Source organism: Euleptes europaea, chromosome 5 (assembly GCF_029931775.1).
Source record: "Euleptes europaea isolate rEulEur1 chromosome 5, rEulEur1.hap1, whole genome shotgun sequence".
NCBI lineage: Eukaryota > Metazoa > Chordata > Lepidosauria > Squamata > Sphaerodactylidae > Euleptes > Euleptes europaea.
In genome coordinates, this window is record NC_079316.1 from 32,801,473 (window position 1) to 32,824,512 (window position 23,040).

Below are 23,040 nucleotides of genomic sequence, written 5' to 3' on the forward strand. Positions count from 1 at the left end.
TCCGGCGGCCTTGCCCTTAGCGCTCGCCCTTCCGGAGCGCGTTTTGGGGAGGGGCGCGCCTCGCAAGACCCCCCCTTCCCGGCAAGAGGGAAAGCCCGAGGAGCGCTGCCTTGGCTGCCTGGAGCGGGAGACGGCGATGGGAGCAGCGGGACCTCTCCTCCTCCTCCTCCTCCTCGTGGGGTCGGCCGCCTCTCTCTTCCAGCCCAGCCTCGCCGCCGACACCCAGCGATCGCCCATCCCCGCAGGTGAGGAGGGAGACGGGCTTACGAGCCGCTCTTCAAGGGCTTGGAGGGCTGTCCCATAGACGGGGGGGGGGGCGTTGTTAGCCCCGGAAGGTCGGAGCAGAACCAACGGGTTGCAGTTGAATCAAAAGAGTTTCCGTCTAGACATTAGGAAGAATTTTTCTAACCGTTAGAGCTTATCCTCTGTGGGACGGGCTGCCTCGGGAGGTGGTAAGCTCTCCTTCCTTGGAGGTTTTTAAGAAGAGGTTAGATGGCCATCTGTCAGCAATGCTGATTCTGTGACCTTAGGCAGATGATGAGAGGGAGGGCATCTTGGACATCTTCTGGTCACTAGGTGTGTGTGTGTGTGTGGGGGGGTAGTTGTGAGGTTCCTGCATTGTACAGGGGGTTGGACTAGATGACCGCAGTGGTCCCTTCCAGCTCTTTGATTCTATTCTTCTTGGTTGCTTCGCTCCCCCCCTCCCGTCCCCTGGGCCGCGCCTCCGCCTCGGAACCGGTTTGAGCCTCAACACGTGTGTGGTGTCGAGCACGCCTGCTGTCAGGATCGGAGGGGCTTCGTCCAAGTTGGTTTGGGAGGGATGGCTAGTTTCCAAAATGAGAAGCGCTGGGGAGAGATTCCAGGCGGTTTCAACACCCAGAAGATCTTTTGTTCCTAGCAACTAGCCATTTCTTTCTCATTCCCCTCATCCCATCCCGGTGGCTGCTAAAACATAATTGTGTTGGATGATTAAGAAATGGTTAGACTGACGGATATAACAGCTACTGTTTGATCCAGGTGATCCAGCTTTGGCCCTTTTTTTGGTACTAAGCGTGCAAAAGTCTGAACGGGCATCTCGCAGGGTTTGGTAGGATTTGCTGCTAGGTGAGCGCCCGCAGGATTGCAGCACTACCTTGAGAATGAGTCCCCTTGTAGCTTGGCCTCTGCTCCAATATTCCTGGCGAGGGGGGTGGTAATGGGATGGGGGTTGGTAGCAACACAAGTTTGATCAAACTGCTTCAACACTGAGTAAAACCGCCTCCTTCCCTGCTCCCTCCGGTCCTTCTCCAAACATGAAACAATAGCCCTGTTGTTGTAGGCGCTAATTGCCCCAGTTCACAAGAAAACCGGGGTGCTTTATGTTTGATGCACATTTTCTCTGTCGCTTTATTCCCTTTCATTTTTCGTATGTTGAACATAAATGTCTTGAGAATACCCTCAAGGCAAGTTAAGTGCGGCAGGCACCTCTCTCATGAACATGGGTCTTCTGAAACAAGGTTTTTTTTAGATTAAAGCAGAAATTTCTCTAGGTTTTCAAGATGTGAAACGAACACAAGGAGTTCAGAATCAATCTTAGATGTTGAACACTGAGCACTCTTTGTTTGGAAAATGTGTGCAACTTGTGTGTATTATGGACATATGGTATTCGAGAACTCATGACGTTTACGGCATGTAGCTGAGATGCACAGCCAGTGAACTATGCAAGTGTGGTGGATTATTGCATGTAATAGGCTTCACACACTTTTCTTCACAGTGGAGCCTCGATGTAAGGAAATCCTGATTGTGAAGTTCTTAGTAGCTGAGGGAAGAATGTCACTATGATATTCAAGATTTTTTTTTAAAAAAGTGATTGCTATATATTTTGCATTGGAGATTGCTAGGACTGTAAGTGTGCATCTTGGGCAGGGGGGAACCATTTTCCCTGCACACAAAGGTAATCCTACTTCTCTGGCATCTCTCTGTTCCTTCTGTACTGATAACTTAATCATGCTGTCTGATAGACTTTTGGAAAAATGGAAGATTCCATGTAATAGTCATAGATAATAAGAACAGCTCCTTTTGCTCCCCCCTCCCCACTGTGTCCATTTTCCATAACTGCATGAATTGGATAGTTTTTTCCTTCCAAGTCTTGTTCATGTTCAGCTCCTTGGATCCTGTAATGATCTTGTTCCAAAGAGCTGGAGAGAAGTAAGAAATTCAATCCTCTATGTATAAAACAGAAGAAAGAAGATGTGCATAAAACATGTAAAGTGCCCAAAGCATTTTCTGGTACTCTTATTCAAAAGAGTCATTTGGTTTAAAATATACAGCATATTGCCCACTTTATAAAGGCAACCTAATTATTAAGTTTACACATTTCTGATGAAGTGGTTTTTAGGCTTTGTAAGCTCATGCCACTGTGATTTCTGTTCTGGTGGTAGAGAAAGGCTCTGTTTATTCTTCCTGAATGTATTAAGCTCACTAGGTTACATAGAACATAAAAAAGCCATGCTGGATCAGACCAAGGCCCATCAAGTCCAGCAGTCTGTTCACGCAGTGGCCAACCAGGTGCCTCTAGGAAGCCCCCAAACAAGACAACTGCAGCAGCATTATCCTGCCTGTGTTCCACAGCACCTAATATAATAGGCATGCTCCTCTGATCCTGGAGAGAATAGGTGTGCATCATGACTAGTATCCATTTTTATTAGTAGCCATGAATACCCCTCCATGAACATATCTACTCCCCTCTTAATGCCTTCCAAGTTGGCAGCCATCACTACGTCCTGGGGCAGGGAGTTCCACAATTTAACTATGCGTTGTGTGAAGAAATACTTCCTTTTATCAGTTTTGAATCTCACCCTGCAGCTTCAGCAGATGACCCCGTGTTCTAGTATTATGAGAGAGGGAGAAACTTATCCTTGTCCACTCTCTCCATACCATGCATAATTTTATAGACCTCTCCCATTAACCGCCTTCTTTCCAAGCTAAACAGCCTAAGCGTTTTAACCGCTTCTCATAAGGCAGTTGCTCTAGAAATTATTTGTTGCTAGATAAATTAAGGGAAAATAAGTGGTTGTGCATCCATTGAAGGGTATCCAACATTCAAATAACAGTTTATAGTGGCTGGCAAAATAAGATTCTCGCTACCACAAGCTAGAGGCCCTATTCACTGAGACTGCTGTGTGTAAAGTAATGCGATCGTGTGACTGAGAGACACCTGATAGTACCTGTTTAGAAATAGGCACAATGCATACATAATTTCATCTATGTACCCTCATTATAACCACCCACACAAACACTGCATCATTTCTTCAAAAACAAATCCAAAATCAGTAGTAGCATGATACTTAAAAAAAAGTTAATAGCCAATTAAAACTTTCTTAAGTAGTGATAATAGGTATTGCATTAGTATTGCTTGGTTTACTAATGGACTAGCTTCACTATTTAACAATGTTTTGCAAGCTAAATCTGACTGTTAGTAAAAGGTCACAGGGCCAATTCATAGAGGTCCTTTGGCAGATCAACAGTACATGAAGTAGAGTACAGTAGTGAATCTTGAACTTGTGAGCAGCTCCCACCCCTGTACATGTAGATATATGCACAGCACATAGGACTCTAAAATACCAGAAGCCTGTGAGACATTGCATGTTTGTGTGGGGAGGACAAGAAATAAGTGATCTAGAAATCTCTACACACATCCACACCCAATTTTCCATCTCCAAGGTTCTATACGCACTAGAGGGATTAAGCAGACACATTTCCCCCATCTCTTTATTCCCCCCTTCAACTGACTTCAGATATATTCAACATGATGCCTCCTGAAGCAATGCTCTCTCCTCAGGAAGCCATTTATGGTGTTAGTGTGTGTAGTTCATTTTTTTTCTGCATACTTGGGTGGGGGTGGAACCCCCTGATCATTTCTGCTGATAGAAGGGGGGGTGATCAGTGATTCCCCTACTTCCAGTTCCCCTGTCATCCTGTTGTTGGGGTCCCATCTGCTGCAGGAGCATCATTTCAGGGGGGATTTGGGGATGCAGATGGAGGGGGAGAAAGAAGTCATGTTCCGCTGGTGGAAATCCTTTGATCAGCAGAGACGTTTGGCAGAATCCAAGCTAGGGAGCTCCCCAGATATGTAAAAACTCCTGTGTTGTGAGTGGATGGTCTGGTTTTGTTGCTTTTGAGATTAGCATAAGCCATCCACCTTACAATTAGATATATGCTATACAATACACCTTGCATGTCTTGCTCCATGATCGACCCCTTTTTCTTTTAAGAGGTGTATGTGTTGAACTTGAGATTCATTCTATGCATTATGCACATTGGTGTTATAGCAGAAACTACTGGCATCTCCAGTGAAAGGGTCTTTGTAGGAGTTGCTGAGACAGTTTTCTTTGTGAGATTCTGGAGGCCTGTCAGTCAGGGTCAACAGTCCAAGTTGCCAGTAGAGGGACCAATGGTCTGTGTCAGTGTAAGACAGCTTTATATGATGATGATGTATATTATTTGATTATGATCATAATGGTAGACCTCCATCTACCTCATATGCATTGTCATCAGATTAATAATAGTGCATGAATGAATGGCTTAATTCATGCAAAGAACTGTGTAAAGCTCTGTTGAATAATGAGCATTCCTCATATGGTCCTGATGAAAAAGCGGTGATCTATTACTTTAAAAATGCTAATAAAATAAACAGTTGTATGTTATGCAGTTCATCATTTCTTTTGTAAAAAATGGCTTGTGGTTAATGTAAACATTAAGAAAAATCTTCCCTAATGTATGGCAGACTGCTGATTTGCAAACCTCTTTCACGCCGGGGTCCCACGCACTGCTGGCTTTGTTCACAGCCGACTTCAGCTGTAATCCTTGACAAGTTTTCCATGTAGTTTTGCATACGTTGCTTTGTCATCTATTTGAAAATTGAAGGAAATTAATTTTTGGCATGACTGTTTGGTGCCGTATTGCTTATGTTCTATTCATGCCCAGATGAAGCTGTTAAAACATATTACAAGTATCCATGAACATTTTTTGTTGCCATTATTATTGCCTTCTGGAGCAGAAGTTAACAAAGCTGGTTACCAAATCTTCACTTGTAATTTATGAATCTGAGTCCTGTCTCCTGATACAGGGAGCTTTTCAGACACAAGCATAACTGAATTGAATAGAACATGTGTACAAGCAATACATATTGGTGTAAACCCCAAGTTTACTGGGCCCTAGATGTTAGTGTAATACTTGCAATTCTGACTTCTTGTACCTATCAATTGAAGTAAATGACTTTGAACAGTAACTGTGTGATTGAAAACCAATAGTAGACACAAAAAGCATTACAAATGGGTGAATGAATAACATACAGCAATTTCTGTCTTATCTTTGTTTTTTATTTACCTTATTTGTACCTCACCTTTCTTCACAGTGGGGACCCAAAAGCAGCTTACCTTGTCGTCCTCTGCTTTATTTTATCCTCACAACAACCCTGTGAGTAGGGTTACCAGGTCCCCCCCTGGCCACCAGCAGGGGATGGTGAGGGGTAGGGTTGCCAGATTCAAGTTGGGAGATTTGGGGATGGAGCCTAGGGAGGATAGGGACCTCGGTGAGGTACAACGCCAGAGTCCATCCTCCAAAGCATCCATTTTTCCAGGGGAATTGATCTCTGTAGTCTGGAGAAGAGCTGTAATTCTAGGGGATCCCCAGGTCCTATGTAGAGGCTGGTATCTCTACCTCTGAGGTGGGTTAGGCTGAGAGAGTGACGGGGCCGAGATCACTTAGAAAACTTCCAAGGCAGAGTGGGAATTTGGACATGGTCTCCCAGAACTTAGTTGAGCACTCTAACCACTGCACCACACTGATTCCCATTGAAATTGAGGCTAACAAAACTAATATTTACAAGTGGACAAATTGCTCATGAAGCTAACCAGAAGCAGGGGAAGTGTGATTATAATGTTTCCTTTATAAATTTCAAGTGTATTTCTGGCATGGTATGAGTTGTGGATGATGACGAAGCCACAATTGTATACATGAATGTATTTTTGTTTCTTTATACTTTGTAAATGTATACTGCTTGACATTTAACATGACCAAACTTTAGTGGAAACTGAAAAGATGGTGTGGTTTCAGTCTTTGCCGTTTTTTCCTCCTTAAATGGTAAAATTACAGTAATCTATTCTGCACTCCTCTATGACAACACCAGTTACTCTCACGAAGGGCAGCCTGACACGCAAGCCAGTTTTGCTGAAGTGTTTGAATCAGAAGTCCTGTTGCATTCAGCGGCCGTAAGGTAGTACCTCTCAATTTATGGTAGTTTGCTGTGATGGTCCTTTTGCCGGTAAAACATTGCTGCTACTGATACGGTTTTGGCTCCCTGTGCATTTGAGATTATTCTAAATATTCCTGGTGGAGCTGTAACAAGAATGTATGTGTCACTTAGTGGCCCTGTATTGGAAATGAAAGTTGGCTTGTTTGGGTAATTAGTGAGTTCTCAAACTGGGTTTGAGCAACTTTAGTACACCCAATAATGTTGTCTCTTGAACTGTGTGATTAATGTAGCTTTTAGAAAACCATACATAAGAATTTATTACCCGAACTGGACCCAGGGGGTGGGGGGATTAGCTGTTAAAAGGGTCTCTGCAATGATAAACGCAAGATCTTTTAGTTTCTGCGCGCCAGGGTGGATCTTAATAATGATACCACAGAATAAAATTATGAGAAATGAAAAAGTGATTGTAAACACACACAAATAACTTTATTGTATATAAAATAAAAAAATACAAATGTAAAGAAACCACACTAAGCACCTGAGAACGGATTCTCCTAAGCACGTTCATGCACACACACACCCTGCGAGGGAACCCAGGTGCCTTTCTGAGACTTCATGCTCAAGGCCCAAGTTTCTAATCTCCTGGCACTTAGGCTCTAAAGAAGGTGCCTATCAAAACAACTAAGTCCAGCAGAAAAGGAGGAACCTTCTTTCTGCAGGTTCTCGGTCAGAGGAGGGAGTGGGGTCCTTCCAAACGTGTCATGTTAATTTGCACAAATTGATGGACACTCCTCATCTAAGACTTCTCCTGTGTGCAGCTAGTTGCTTATAAAAGGGAGGAGCTCCTGCTGCCGTCCGATCTATGCCTTGCCTTGTACTATGTATGATTATGAAACAGATTGGATCTCCATATGCAGTGGCATGGGAGCTGCTTCCACACAGTACAATCTCATGCTGCAGGAGCATATTTGCAAGTCACATGACTGTATGGGTAGTAGAACTGATTTTGTGTGACTGTTCCCAGCTACGCAACTGTGTATCCCTACATTAATTCCTTCAGTGTGGGATTATACTGCCCAAAAGCGGCCGGCAAAGTGCTTTACAGCGAAGGGCTGTAAAGCCAGTTTTCTTGTCCTGAATTTTAAAGTGATGAAGTAAAAAATGCCACTTTCCCCTCCCACTTCTGGAAATGAGAGCATATTGCAACTACATTTCAGCTTTCTAAATGTAATGTGTAGTAAGCTTCTGTTTCTACCTGCTGTCAAAAAGAGTACCTTAATATTGTATTTATGAGAGCTGAGGTGTGTTTTACAAAATGGGATGTATGCTGTAGGTATTTATTGTGGCAAATATAACCCTGTGTAGCCTGAGTTCCTTCGCAGGATTTCTCGCTTGTAAACCATGCAGTATGTCCCTCTCAGTCAATGTGGTATTCTTTTGCCTGTGAAGCTTGTGACACAATAAATACCTCTAAAGTACTGTAACATGGTTTGATGAGAAATCAACACTTTTAACATACGTTATGCTGTGATAAAGTAATACTGGTGCAAGGAGAGTTTATAGAAAAGAGGGTGAAGTATTACAGAAAAGTTGGATAAGGTCCTGGTTGAAAGGTCAAGAAACTGGGTGCTAAAAATAAAATTTCTACGAATCTGGTATTTGACTGCTGCTGTTTTAACAGCTGGTCTTGTGTGTGTGTTTTCCCCCCCAGTTGCTTCAGGGCAAAAAGCTTTCTCTACAATAAACCCAGTAAACTTTTTCCCCACTTTGTAAAACTGATGGCAGTTGCTCAGCATTTACTGAAGTGTAGCTATGTTGACCATTTTCAAAACATCAGAAACGTGAGGAAGCATCCTCTGCATATGCTACAAGAAATGTAACATAATAAATGGGAAGTATTTTTTCTTTAGTGTACAGTTGAAAGTCACCCCACTGGTGAACATAACCATGCTCTGTTATGAATGAAATTCCTGAAAGTTGTCATAATAAAGTGGCTGAAAATAACCAGAGCTGATCTTACAGTCAACAGTGAAAATGCTAGTGATGTTAACATTTCGGTTAATCAAAAATAGGTTCAGATCTGGATACAGTTAAAGTTAGTCATGCTTAAGGCTGCAATCCTATGTACATTTTAGGGAGATATTGGCCACTGTAAAAGTAATCTGATTTACCCTTCATTGGATTAAGTAGGGTATATCTGAGGCAGCTAAAGCCTTCCTGGGATGACACCTGGATCTCTAAACATTGTTGAGAAGGTTTTTTTTTTTTTTTTAATGCTGACTTTGTCTACCACTTAAGGAAGAATCAAACCGGCTTATAATCACCTTCCCATTCCCCTCCCCACAACAGACACCCTATGAGGTAGGTGGGGCTGAGAGAGCTCTAAGAGAGCTGTGACTAGCCCAAGGTCACCCAGCTTGCTTCATGTGGAGAAAACCAACCCGGTTAACCAGATTAGCGTCCGCTGCTCATGTGGAGGAGTGGGGAATCAAACCCGGTTCTCCAGATTAGAGTCCACTGCTCCAACTGCTGCTCTTAACCATTCGTCACACTGGCTCTCAATTAATGGAGCCTGTATGTCCCTCCCCTAATGTTTCTCCTAGTGCTGCCAAGCCCCTGGAGGGTGTGGAGGATGCCCTGCCCCAGGTCCCACTGCTGGAAGTGGTGGAAGAAGAAAAATAAAGTCTCGTCTGCTTACAAGAATTTCTTACCACAGATTTCTGGGCAATTCTTTAGAGCTACCCAGAAGTGCAAAGGATAGCTGTAGGAATTGCCAGAAACTCTATGGTAAGAACGTCTTTTAAGTACATGAGGCCGTATTTTCTTTTTAATTTTTTTTTTCTGGGGACTCTGCCTCTCCCACAACCCTCTTGACAGTTACCCCTAGTTTATCCCAAATTTCTGGAAAACAGCATTTCTTCCAGCCAATCTTAGCCCTGCAACTCACCAGGCAAGTTACCTTGGCCAATCACACAGTCTTTCTTGGAAGGAGGGAAATTTTAAACTGCATCCATCCGTTATGTTGGCCATTTGGTGCCCAGCATGTGTGCTGCACTTACTGCTCCTTGTGTCTTGGAAGATTCACTTTGCTTGACTGCTAGACCACGGCTGGACAAATCCTTCCTGGATGGCATTTCTCAACAGACTAGCTAGGGATGCCAGTCTCCAGGTAGGACCTGGGGATCCTTTGGAATTACAGCTCATCTCCAGACTACAGATATCAGTTCTCCTGGAGAAAATGGATGCTTTGGAGAGTGGACTCTATGGCATTATATCCCCTTGAGGTCCCTGTTCTCCCCAAGCGCCATCCCCAAATCTCTAGGAGTTTCCCAACCTGGATCTGGCAACCCTACCCCATCTGCCGCCAGTGGCCAAGGCAGACCTGGCAACTCTACTACTACTTAGTCTTTCCGCTGTGGGGCAATATTTGATTGTGGGGGGGGGCAGGTTGGGAGAGGTATTATTTTTTTAAAGAAATCAGTGTTGTTTGATATGTAATTTATATTAATATTCTGCCTTTCCTTTTCTGTGCTTCTGAGGAGTTTCTTTTCTATTGTGATTAATCTTATGTGTTGACTTTTGTGGGGTTACCTGTTTTCCACCTTTTAAAAGAGACTTTGGTTAATTTCAAATTTTTCATTTTTTGGGTTTGGATAGGTAATCTAGTGAACTAATTGCAGTGTGACATGAGCTTGCCTCAATTAAAAATGCGTGTATATCTTCACAACGTGATTGGTGGGCTGGGCGGGTGCTTTACAACCTCTCAGCCATTTGGCTGTCTCACCTTTACTTGCTTTCTGGCTGGTGGGAGAAGAGTGTGTGTGTGTGTGTGTGGGGGGGATATAAATGACTTCCTACAATGTATTACTGTAACTTTTGATTAAATGCCGAAGTGCCAGGTGATGCTCTGGAATTTCTCCAAAACTCTATGGTATTACTGTAGAGTTTGGGGGGACTTCCAGAATGTTGCCTGATGCACTGTATGACTTATACATTTTAACTCCCCCCCCCCCAAAGTGATGCTGGCATGTCACATGAAGTAATTTCCCTTTTCCCTGCTTTCAAAGAACCCAAGGGTGCCAACAGATGGCCTCACAAATGGACTCACTGAACATAGTGGGGTTTACTTCTGATCAAACATGCCTAGGCTTACACTGTAGTTTCCATCGAAAACCATGGGTCTTCAGTTAGTCACAGATAACTTTTCAGTAGTTTTTGATAGGGCAATAATGATTGACTTAAGCTGAATCAGAACTTTTTGGTCCGTGCAAGAGTAGCTTACCTGGCCGAGACATTCTTCTATGCAAACTATGTGTCCTGTGCTTCCATAGTTGTATTTTAAGCATGAGGCACAGCCCTCCAATACTTTTTCAATTTGCAGCCTAATCCTATCCATCTTTAATTTGGAACATACCCACTACTGTGTTACGATCTCCTACTCTGGGATCTGTAGACCCCTTCAGAAGGATGTTGCAGAACTGAATGTCACTGAGCTGTCTTGGTCATGCAAGCTTTGTGTAGTAATGGAATGATCTCTCAAGCAGTGAGCAAACCCTTAAAGGAACTTTCTGTAATCCTTATCCTTCCCCTCTTTTCCTAAGTAAACACAACAAAACACACCATCTTTTTTCTGACATTTTTTTTAATCTTGTGGGTATTCTACTGAAATACCAGGCTTCATATTAAGCTTTTTAATATTTCTATATGGACCCAGCCCAGAACTCAGTCATGGAGCTCATGATTTGTATGTAGAAGGCTTCAGATGCAGTTTCTGGCGTGGTCAGTAAAAAGGATCACAGGTAGTAGAGCTCTTTATGAAGTAGTCACAGTATGGACTCATGATCTGATTCGGTATTAGGCAGCTTTTATGTGTTATGTTAAATGCGTTACGTTATTCTTTGTGACCTTATAAATGGAAGCACAAAAGGTTATGAAAACACATGTTTGGCTGGTGCATATATGGATTACTGTACTTCGTATAGCGCTTATGGTGCAATTTATGTGGGTCCTAAAATTGCCAGCTTAAGTAATTGCATTTTTTCAGAGTACTGTAGCTTATTTATTTTTCTTTAACAAGACCACTACTAGTTCAGTGTGCTTAAGTGGGAAAGTAAAGAGATGGCTTAATTTTGGCAAGGGAATTGATACCTTTTCTGCATGAAATATTTGTCCATAATGTTCTGTACCATTTATTTTTCCTTTAAACAACACTAACACTGAGTTTGGTAATAATTGCTTTGCCCATTTTCACAAGTTGTGCTTTGATTTGGTCTAATACTGATATAAAAGAGTTTTGGGTAAATGAGGGATGTCACCTGATGTGATTATGTCACTTTCAGGTCATGCTGGAAGTGACGTCATGGCATCGGTGCGAAGCTCATCCTTCCCATTTCTGCTGGCATTTCCCACCTAGTATCCAGCTCCCTAAATTCATTCTAGCTGTAACTCACTTTTGAATTCATGTTCTCTGTTGGCTTAGGTTCTAGTATATAAGAGCTGGTGCTTAATTGCCATTCTGTGTCAGATATGCTTAGGGCCCAAAATAGGATATCCTTCCACAGATACATGAAGAGTTTGCATATAAATGGTTGCAGTGCCTGTATCCTGTTACCATGCATATTGTATGCTTGTTCACCTACTCTTCTTTCCTAGGTCTGGGGCCTAGTAAATTTTGTAACACATACAAAAAGCATCTGAATGGGTTTTTTTTCATTTAAATTGCAGTTATGTTCCAAAACATTATTTCTATATTGGTCATAGAATCATAGAGTTGGAAGGGACCACCAGGGCCGTCAAGTCCAACCCCCTGCACAATGCAGGAAATTCACAACTACCTCCCCCCTCCACACCCCTAGTGACCAGAAGATGGCCAGGATGCCCTCCCTCTCATCATCTGCCTAAGGTCACAGAATCAGCATTGCTGACAGATGACCATCTAACCTCTTCTTAAAAACCTCCAGGGAAGGAGAGCTTACCACCTCCCGAGGAAGCCTGTTCCACTGAGGAACCGCTCTAACTGTTAGAAAATCCTTCCTAATGTCTAGACGGAAACTCTTTTGATGTAATTTCAACCTGTTGGTTCTGGTCCGACCTTCTTGAGCAACAGAAAACAACTCGGCACCTTCCTCTAAATGACAGCCCTTCAAGTACTTGAACATGGTTATCATATCCCCTCTCAGTCTTCTCCTCTTCAGGTTAAACATACCCAGCTCCTTCAACCTTTCCTCATAGGAGTTGGTCTCCAGACCCCTCACCATCTTTGTTGCCCTTCTCTGGACACATTCCAGCTTGTCTACATCTTTCTTAAATTGTGGTGCCCAAAACTGAACACAGTACTCTAGTTGAGGTCTAACCAGAGCAGTTGCTCATAAGTTTATTTTCCCAGATAATATCGTCTTTTCAAACTTCCTGTACTTAAAATACGTCCTTCAAATTTAAAACATGTAAAAACTCTCATTTGAGAAATACCTGGAGATTTGGGGGTGGAACTTGGGAAGCAGGGTACCCAACCTCCAAGTGGGGCCTGGACATCACCTGGAATTACATCTGATCCCCAGACTACAGAGATCAGTTTCCCAGACTACAGAGATCAGTTCCCCTGGATAAAATTAATGGAGAAAATGGCTCCTTGAGGGTGGACTAATGGCATCATGCCCTGTACAGGTCCTGCCCTGCCCAGGCTCTATCCCCAAATCTCCAGGAATTTCCAACCCAGAGCGGCAGTCCTATAGGGTGGGGTTTAGGGAGAGGAGTGATTTTAGCATAGTATAATGCCATAGAGTACACCCTCCATAGCAGCCATATTTTCCAGAAGAACGGATCTCTGTAATCTGAACATGAGTTTAATTCTGAGATATTGTCAGGCCTCACCTAAGAGTTGGTAACTTTAATCGCTGGTCTTTCACATTTTTAGCATTGTGAACCAAAGCACTCTAGCCTTGCATTGACACACATGTACTTTCTGTTTTAGCTTCTAAAACAGTCTGCATTTATCATATAGTGAGAAATACAAAGTAGGAGGTATATATGGACAGATAGGTATATTCCAAGCAAAATGCAATACAAGGTATACTCCAAGCAATATGCAATACAAGGTTGCATTGTTGTGAGCCGATTGCACATTTTGTCATCAGTCCTGGGTTGAGCTAAAATCAACCACAAGTCTCTGTTGTAGTGGTGTTTCAAGGTGCCAGGACTGTTTCCAACCTATTTTGTTTGCATTCATATGTTGTCACTTAGGTGATGAACACAGGGGTATGGTCATCTGACCTTTTGTCCTGAAAGACGCATGACATGTCATAAGGTAAACTATGCATGTGTGATTTCTTTCTTTGAACATTATTAGTAAGTTGTCTTAAATGCCTTTTAGAGGAGAGTGTAGCCTAAGTGTAATTTAATTTAAATCCCCCTGATGCTTAGGTGGTTATTCTGATGGCAGTAGGTAAACATAATTTTATTTTCCCAGGCCTTTGCCTGATTTTATCTTGACCAATTTACTTTATGGATATTATGCTGCTTTTTATGTTTTGAATGCTGCTTTATGTTTTTAATTTTTATGCTGGTTTTACTGGTTGGTTTTATAGAGATGCTTTTATATTTTTACTGTTCTGATGTTTTTTGAGCTTAACAGTGCATTCCTGAACTGCCGGCGGCCAGGGATGGCAAGGGGTGGGGGTGCCGCTGCAGGACCTTCTAAGCTGTTCCATGACTGCCAGCAGTCAATGGGGCTTTTCGCTCCATTGAGAAAAGTGAGACTGCACCTGCTAAAAAGTACGCGCAGCCTCACTCTTCTCGCTGCTAGCATACCTGGGGCGAAAGGGGACAGAGGCTGCCTAACGGCTGCTCCTCCCCCTAGCCCGTGCTGGGAATGCCTCCCAGGATGCTGGAATGCCCCCCCCCCGAATGCCAGCATGGCCCTTTATGCCGGTGGGACGCTAGCAGAAGGCCTTACCGGCATCCCGGGGCAGCGCTGCCAGCGCCTGGAGACTGGCATCCGGGCCTCCATGTGGGTGTTGGGGTCACTAATGCTGCCGTGAGTAGCCTGGATGCCGATGCGGGGGGCCCTAATGCTGGCGCAGCCTCTTCCTGGCATCCTAAGATCTTTCGCCCTCGAAGGTCAGGAATGCCCTGAAAGTTTTAGTTTGAATTGTATTTTGAATTATTGTAAAGTGCCTTGAGCTTTTTTTTTTAAAAAAAAGATCACTAAAAAAAGTATGTGTTGTGTCCTGCATCACCTTTCTCTAGTTCAAGAGGCTCTTTTGCGTATTACCCATGCTGATTAATGTACCTTGTGTTAAGATTCTAAGTAAACTGTTGTCAGTTTATGCAGATGTCTTTCTAAAGATTGGAGATTGATCATAGGATGTTTAATGTTTTGCCCATAGTTTACGGAACAAATATATATAGCCTTACATCATGTCTGAGTTAAAATACACATTGTTGGTGGTCTTCACATTCCTGAGGGTCTTCCTACCAGTGAAGGAATGCATTTGAATATAGGAAGTTGGTCTTCCATGCTCCAGTTAAAAAGTCTTTCATTTGGTTTGCATGATTCAAGTTATGTATTTCTTAGGCAGTGCAAAAATAGCTTATATTAATCAAGCTGAGCATTACTATGGATGTTATCTGAGAAGACTATTCATACGTTTATGAATTGTTCACGAAAATGATTATGAAAGTATTCACTTCTTGTTAACCATGTAGGGAGTGTGTTGCCAACCCCTTCAGTTCATTTACAAAATAATAATACTGGAATATGTTCTTTCAACAAATTGTTTTGAAGCAGTCTCAAACCCCAGATTTCTAGAAATTACACCCATTCACCAATTTCAGTGAACAGTTTGGCCTTTTACACACTGGTGAGGCTCATATTGAACTATATAGGTAACAGGTTTTAGGACAATAGTTTTGTTCAGTCATTGAAAACACATATATTCAACACACATAAAAGGCAGGAGACTTTTATTCTTTACAATTTTTTCACTGTCTTTCAACCATATGTGGTCAACAGGGAAGGTCACAGTTCAACTAAAAATGTAAAATCAGAATATAAAAATGTTCGAGAACAGATAGTACTGAATTTCTTGATGAATTCTAATCCAACACTTTTGCATTGAATTCTCCATTTTTTAAAGGAAAACAGAAACTTTAACATCAGCAATAGCAAGTCCTAAAAAATTAAAATTACCGTCCATCCCATTTTGGAATATTGTAATTTTTAATATCATATTTATGGATATTTATTATTTTGTATAAGGGACATTTCTGTTTTTCTGATGTAGAGAATAGAAGGTTATCATTGACAGGCAGTGGTATTTATTGTATTGGAAACGGAGTAAGTGGACGACCCAAAACAGAATAGCAGATGTTTTTAGGTCCTGTAATAGTATTGCTTGAGTGTATTTAAGTACAAATTAGGCATCTAGGTTTATATTTCATAGTTTGATTCCTGGGTTTGGGTGTCTGTTCTGATTGGTCTGGTTTCCTAAGGAAGGTCCTTCACATGGATCTCTGTTCAGTATGGTCAGAGAGGGTCCTTTAGGTATTTGAGGCCCAAACAATTTAGAGATTTAAAGGTAATCTAGAATTGATCAAACTCCCATTCCTGAATCAGCCTTTCTCCCCATCCAACACTTCCATCTTTTCTAGGTTTTACCTTTCAGTTTATTAATTATCCAACCATTCACTGAATCCAGACATTGGGTAACACTTTTAGCTCTTCCCTGGATTATGATGAAAGAGTGAGAATTGTGTTTCTTAAGCATATTGACGTCAACTTCATATTTCCAGATGATCTCTCCCAATGAAGAGGTTAAACAGCATTGAGGAGAAAATCAGTCCTTGCAGCCTGTAAAAATGATAATGGAACCAAATAATAAACTCAAAATATCACTTTCTGGTGCTTACCTTTAGGAACCCATTGAAGCCCAGAACTTCCCAGGCTCATCCCTGCCAGGTGATCCGGAAGGATGCCATGGTTGATAGTACCAAAGGCTGCTGAGAGATCCAGGACAGGAGGACCAGCAGGAATACACTCCTCCTGTCAGTTGACCGGTGTAGATTATCAAAATTACACCCACTGACTTTCTTCCCAAGACGTCTGTGCTTACAGTTGAATAAATGACCATACAAGTATGCATGGATAATCTTTGTTTGTAAGACTGGGATGCTATCCCCCAAGTATTCATGATTACTCATATACGTGTGCACATGTAGGCATCTGTACAGAAGCTGTATGTGTGGATATCTAGACATGGGCTAGTGGGTGTGATGTGATACCACTGTCCTCTGTACATACAGAGTTCTGCATTCTTTGAACAATTGTAGAGGGCTAGAATATTTTACAATTTAAAAAGCTACCTTACTTTAAAAGAACTGCAGGACAGATGGTTACAGAATAAATGAATACACCATGCAGCTAATGGCATAGAGCCATCAGCAGCACATAAGGGGAAGTGCTTGGTGTGAGGTATTACTATTTTCATCAGTTAAATGTTGGAAGGTATACATTGGTATGGATCTGCAATGGTTTTCTTTTAAAATCTTTCATGCAACATATTCAAACAATGTAAGCTACTTTGGGTCTCCAGTGAGGAGAAAGGTACAGTATAAATTAATTAAGTAAATTTAGCTGTGCAACAGATATCTTTAAAACACATGGGAATAATAAACAAAACTGGGTGTTATATTCCTTGAACAAAAAAACAAAAACAAGTAAAGGCTTAAAAAAAGAAACAAAAGATTATCCATTATATTTTAAATTGGCCATTTATTAAGTTCTTGATCATGTCCATCCAGTATATAAACATTGTGACAGCTTGTCATTTCTGCGACTGACTCCAGTAAATGAGCATATGCATGTTACACCCATTGGATGAGGATGGAGAATGTGATCCTTTAAAAGCTTACCGGTTTTTAAATTCTATTTGTCAGTTCTGTTGCTCAAGGATCATTCTTTCACTGAATGCCAAAACTGTTTTGCTTTATTTGCACATAAAAGAAATGTCCTGCCTTAAGCCTAAATATTTTGCCTGGAAACTCACAGTGATTTTCTGTGGCAGGAAACCACAGCCAGTCAATGACTTACTGTTAATTAGCTTAGTTAGACTGCAAACCAAGTCCAGAAAAGTATTTAGCCAAGGCCGGGAATGAATGGGTAGTTGTCTGAAACTGCCTTGTCGTAAACCAAGTAAATGGCCCATCTTCTCCAGTGCCATTTTCTTTTATTGTTAGGGTTGCCAGCCTCCAGGTACTAGCTGGAGATCTCCTGCTATTACAACTGATCTCCAACCGATAGAGATTAGATCACGTGGAGAAAATTAGACTCTATGGCATTGAAGTCCCTGCCCTCCTCAGGCTCCGCCCCAAAATCTCCCGCTGGTGGCAAAGGGGGACCTGGCAACCCTATTTATTGTACTAGAGGGTTTCCAGGGTGTAAGAGACATTCTCAGGACTACTAACTGTTAGCTGGGGATTGTTTTGATATATTAATCTGATTTATGACCTCAACCCAAACATTTTAAATCCTACTGCCAAGTGATGGTACAGTGCCATCATCCCTAGTCCATTGAATCCCACCAAAATTAATAGTGTTCAGCCCCCTCTCCAGCCGTGCCAAACTTAGTTCAACTCTTCCCACCTGTCCTGCAAGTATCTCTTCCCACCCAGACTCCTCCATATGTTTTATTTCTACATTAAGAGATTGAGGGGAATTTTTTTTCCAAGGTTAGGTAGCAATTCTGTGGTAGGCAGACCTTAAATGCAGCCAGTTAAGGACATGCTGTTAATTCACTTATACAGAATGGTAACAAAGGCCTTTGCTGGATTTAGCCAAGGCTATAAATACATATGGCTGTCTCATGCAAAGCCAAAAACGGCTCCTGTGAAATAAACAGTCGCAAAGAGGGAAGCGTTTTGCCAGGAACACATCATATTGCTTGAAGAAGCTGTTCTGAATCAGACCAAAGGTTCATGTGGTCTACCGTATTGTTTTCTGCAATGGCCAAGCCAATGCCCCTGGGAATTCCTCATCTAGGACACCCCCACACACAAAAAAGGTAACCCTTTATACCTTCCCCCCTAGCAACTAGCATTTACTGGTAAGCTTATGTTATGTTACGTGGTAAGCTTCTTCTGAAATTATGGTTCCTCCTAGCCCTCTGGGCTGAAAGCCACCTATCTTTCATGGGCTAGTGATTCTTACCACACCTTATGGCTGGAAAGTTCTATAAATTAATTATTCTTTGGATGAAGAAGTATTTTGCTTTGCTTACCGTAAATCAACTGACAATCAATTTCATTGGATGAGCCCAAGTTCTATTATTATGAGAGATGAAGGATGCCTCTGTCCACATCAGACATGATTTGATAAAATTGTCATGTGCCCAGATAGTTATCCTTTTTCAAGCTAAACTGCTTTACCCTTCCTTTATAGAGGAAAGCTCCAACCCCTTCCTCATTTTGGTTGCACCCTTTTAGCACCTTTCCCAGATCTTCCAATATCGGGGTTTTTTTGCTCTTAAGGTGGACTAACAAGAACCATACCTAGTGTTCAACTGGCAGCACAGTATAGTTCCCTCACCACTGCAATTGGTATCCATTTATCTGATGTCAAGAGGAAAGGACATCAACGGTTCTTGTAGGCTATCCAGGCTGTGTGACCATGGTCTTGGTATTTTCTTTCCTGACGTTTTGCCAGCAGCTGTGGCAGGCATCTTCAGAGGAGTAACACTCAAGGACAGTGTCTCTGAAGGACAGTAACACTGTCCTTGAGTGTTACTCCTCTGAAGATGCCTGCCACAGCTGCTGGCGAAATGTCAGGAAAGAAAATACCAAGACCACGGTCACACAGCCCGGATAGCCTAAGAACCGATGAACTCTGACCATGAAAGCCTTCGACAATAAAGGACATCAAGTTTGACTGAGATGTCATGCCCATTCTCTGATTGAGAAGCTGAATGTGAAGTGCCAAACAGGGAGCCTGGAAGGTAGGAGGAAAGGATAGAGTGGGTTAGCAGGCTGAGGCCAATCTAAAGATGAATGGGAGAGGAAGGAAATTGAAAGAGTGAAGGAGTTTTGCCAAAAGAAGCAGAGAAGACTATGGTTAGAAATATTTCGGGACGGTTAAAAAAGAGGAAATAGAGAAGAGTGTATTTATGCCTGGAGTTGAGGGAAAACAGGATGTAGTTATGGAGTGTTTATAGTGGTAAGGAACATGACTGAGCATTGTGGGGCTTGGGAGGTGATTACAAGGTAAAGAGGACTGTAAGGGCTTCCACTTCTCTACATGAGAAAAACCCTCCTATACCCCCAATGCTGTACAGTCCCTAGCAATCTCTGGGGAGTCTGAAAATGAGCAAGAATAAAAATCTGTAGCATTCATACATTATTCCCTACAGCAGCTTCGCAAGGCAGCACACGAAGAAGCCGAGTCGTTGGCTGACTTCCAGTCCAGTGGTGACCAGGCACATGCTCTTCATCTGTGCTCTGCACCTTTCAAACAGATCTCTACCGAGTGGGCTGTTCACAGCTCTGCCTGCCCTCAAATAACTAAGGGAAGAAAATCCATGCCTTTTTATGGGAGTGAAGCCAGCAGCTGGGAGCACTAGAAAACCCCTAATGAACCATCACTCCATTGTTCTCAGTCCTGATCACACAGATCTCTCTCTGAGCATGTGCAGGGCAGGCTCCTATAAATCATGTTAATGTCCAATCCCCTTCCTGAAATCCAGCTCTGATTTCTGAGCAGAATGTTTTTCCACATGTGTAGTATGAAGAAGTACCTCCCCCAAATATGTGCTCTCACTTTCTAAGGGCTAATCCTCATTATTTGTCAGAACACCAGGCCGGGGATCAGTAAACCCCTTAAACCTCTTGCCAGCAACAGCAATGTCATTCTCGATTACATAGTTGTATCTATATATCTAATAGCAACATGTGTATCTATATATCTAATAGCAACATGTGACCCCCATCTGCGGTTACCTAAATCCACAAGTTGGGGCCACACAAGTGCTAAACAGATTTTTCTGCAAAGTGGGGGATTCCATTTCAGAAAAATCTGAAATGTTTAAATCTCCCCCTAATTATAATTTATAATTTTAAAAAGAATTGTCTGCATATGCACAGACAACGCACTTACTTTGCTGTGGTGGAGCCTAGCGGTAGCTGCAACAAACCATTGGAACTTGGCTGCGGTGGTGGACTCTGGGAACCGCTCAGTGCCTGGCTACTGCGACGAATGCCAAGAGCCGCTCAGGGCCCAGCAAACTCAGCGGTGGGGTGGGGGGGGGAGATGGGATTCTCTCCTGTAAGTTTCGCTGCCCCGCCCCCCTTGTATTATTCTGTTTGCTTCAATGATAAAGAGGTGTAAAAACAAACCTGTTGTGGAGTAGAATAGAGCAGACTTGAAAAGTCACATGAGTAGTGGTCATAACATGTCTCCTGTCATGTAGAACATAAATACAATTATCCAGGTAAGTATGTCAGCATTTGTGAAGGTCAGGGGTTTAAATGCTGTTTAAACAGAGGTAGTGTGCTGTGTAGTTTGACCAAGGTGGACCCTAGCTCAACCTTTTACTGGTGGAATGAACCCAAGTGGCCCTCTGAATGCCGTTCCTAGGGCCAAGCTACATGTTCATGTTTGAAAGAGTTGGGTCTGGATTCCCAGCAACCCTTTATAACGTTTCCCTAGAAACTGGTATTTACTAGTAAGCTACTTTTGAACATGGTCATTTATCTTAGCGCACAGGGCTAAAAGCCACCAATTGTCCATGAATTTTTGTCAGTTTGTTTATTTTCTCCCTGGGGGGCTGGAAAGCCTAAGTACAGCCCTCTCTAGATTGAACCCTCTCAGGACCTATCCTCTGTGAATCTGTGTAATTCTCTTTTAAAGTCATCAGTGTTCATGGCCATCACCACCTCCCCTGGAAGTGAATTCCACAATTTCATTAGTGAGTAAGCAAGTATTACATGAATGAAATGAGTATTTTTCCAAGAGCTTATTTGAAGAAGCTGTTTTCTTTCAAAGAATTAGTAATACCCCCAGGGGAGTGAATTGCAACTGTAATTTAATGTAGCATTGCAGCATTATTCCAGACATATAATCGAAGGATGACGGCATGTTCTGTCTACCCTGTATCTGCCTGAAGAGAGTTTCCTGTAAGCACATTTAAGCCTACACATGCTATCATAATAATGTCTTCAGTCTTTAACAACTGTGTATTCTTAACAGGCACTGACCTGGATGGCCCAGGCTAGCCTGATCTCGTCAGATTTCAGAAGCTAAGCAGGGTCAGCCCTGGTTAGTATTTGGATGGGAGACCACCAAGGAAGACCCAGGGTTGCTGTGCCGAGGAAGGCACTGGCAAACCACCTCTGTTAGTCTCTTGCCATGACACCCCCCCCCCCCAAAAAAAAGGGGTCGCCATAGGTCGGCTGCAACTTGACGGCACTTTACACACACACACACACACACACACACACACACACACACACACACACACACATTCTTAACAGTATCTCTACTTCACAATACAGCCCCCAATGGCAACTGAGGTACTATTATTTCAAAAATATTATAGGCTTTCAATCTGCAATGAACCAAATGAGAGATAATAACTTTTATATGAACACAGTGAGCAAGTGTAAAGCAATGCATATTGTGGCAAAAATGATAAATCCCAACTTCATATATACACTGATGGGATCTGTGCTGGCAACAATAGACCAAGAAGGGGATCTTGTGGTGATAGTGGATAGCTCAATGAAGATGTCAATCCAGTGTGTGGCTGCTATGCAAAAGGCAAATTCCATGCTTTCCATAATTAGACAAGGAACAAGAGAATAAAACCGCTGCTATCATACTGTCTTTGTACAATTCTATGGTGAGACTACACTTGGAATACTGTGTACAGTTCTGGTCACCACACCTAAAAAGGTATTGCAGAACTTGAGAAAGTGCAGAAAAGAGCAGCCAAAATGATCAGGGGACTAGAGCAACTTCCCTGTGAGGAGTGGTTAAAACGCTTAGGGCTGTTTAGCTTGGAAAGAAGGCGGCTAAGGGGAGACATGATAGAGGTCTATAAAATTATGCATGGTATGGAGAGAGTGGACAGGAAGAAGCTTTTCTCCCTCTCTCATAATACTAGCATGCAGGGTCACCTGTTGAAGCTGGATGGTGAGAGATTCAAAACAGATAAAAGGAAGTATTTCTTTACACAACACTTTGTTAAATTGTGGAACTCCCTACCCCAGGATGTGGTGATGGTTGCTAACTTGGAAGGCTTTAAGAGGGGAGTGGACATGTTCATGGAGGAGAGGGGTATTCTTGGCTGCTAGTAAGAATGGATACTAGTCATGATGCATACCTATTCTCTCCAGGATCAGAGGAGCATGCCTATTATATTAGGTGCTATGGAACACCGGCAGGAGAATGCTGCGGCAGTTGTATAAAATACGTTCCCCCCCACAACCCAATTCTGCAATTGCTGCCACATGTGAATAGTTGGTACAAGAAACTTTCAGTAGTTTTGGCTTAGCCAGTCTGATGTGATCACATTTTCCAGTGCACCGTATTTCCTCTGATCTTTTTTCAGAGGGGTGGGTGAAAGCTATTTGCTTCTCTTCTGTCATGGCTGCTTTGTTCTTTGCTTTGCTTTCAAGCTGTGCAGGGTTAATGGGGAGAAAGATTATAACCTCAAACTTTAGATACTTAATGGGCAGACTACCAGTTTTCTGGCTTCAGGCCAGGATTTGGAACTGCAACAGTATTATTGGCTACTGTCTCTGGCTACAGTTTAAGGACA

At 42.5% G+C, this 23,040-nt stretch overlaps 1 protein-coding gene across 1 annotated transcript in view; it reads left to right on the forward strand.

Annotated features, from left to right (window-relative positions):
- The first annotated feature begins 220 nt into the window (after positions 1-220).
- PLOD2 (procollagen-lysine,2-oxoglutarate 5-dioxygenase 2) overlaps positions 221-23,040 on the forward strand; it is a 73,304-nt gene continuing 50,484 nt past the window's right edge. The window contains exon 1 of the mRNA XM_056849955.1: positions 221-245. The gene's annotated coding sequence lies outside the window, so the exon portion shown is untranslated. The remainder of the gene's footprint in view (positions 246-23,040) is intronic.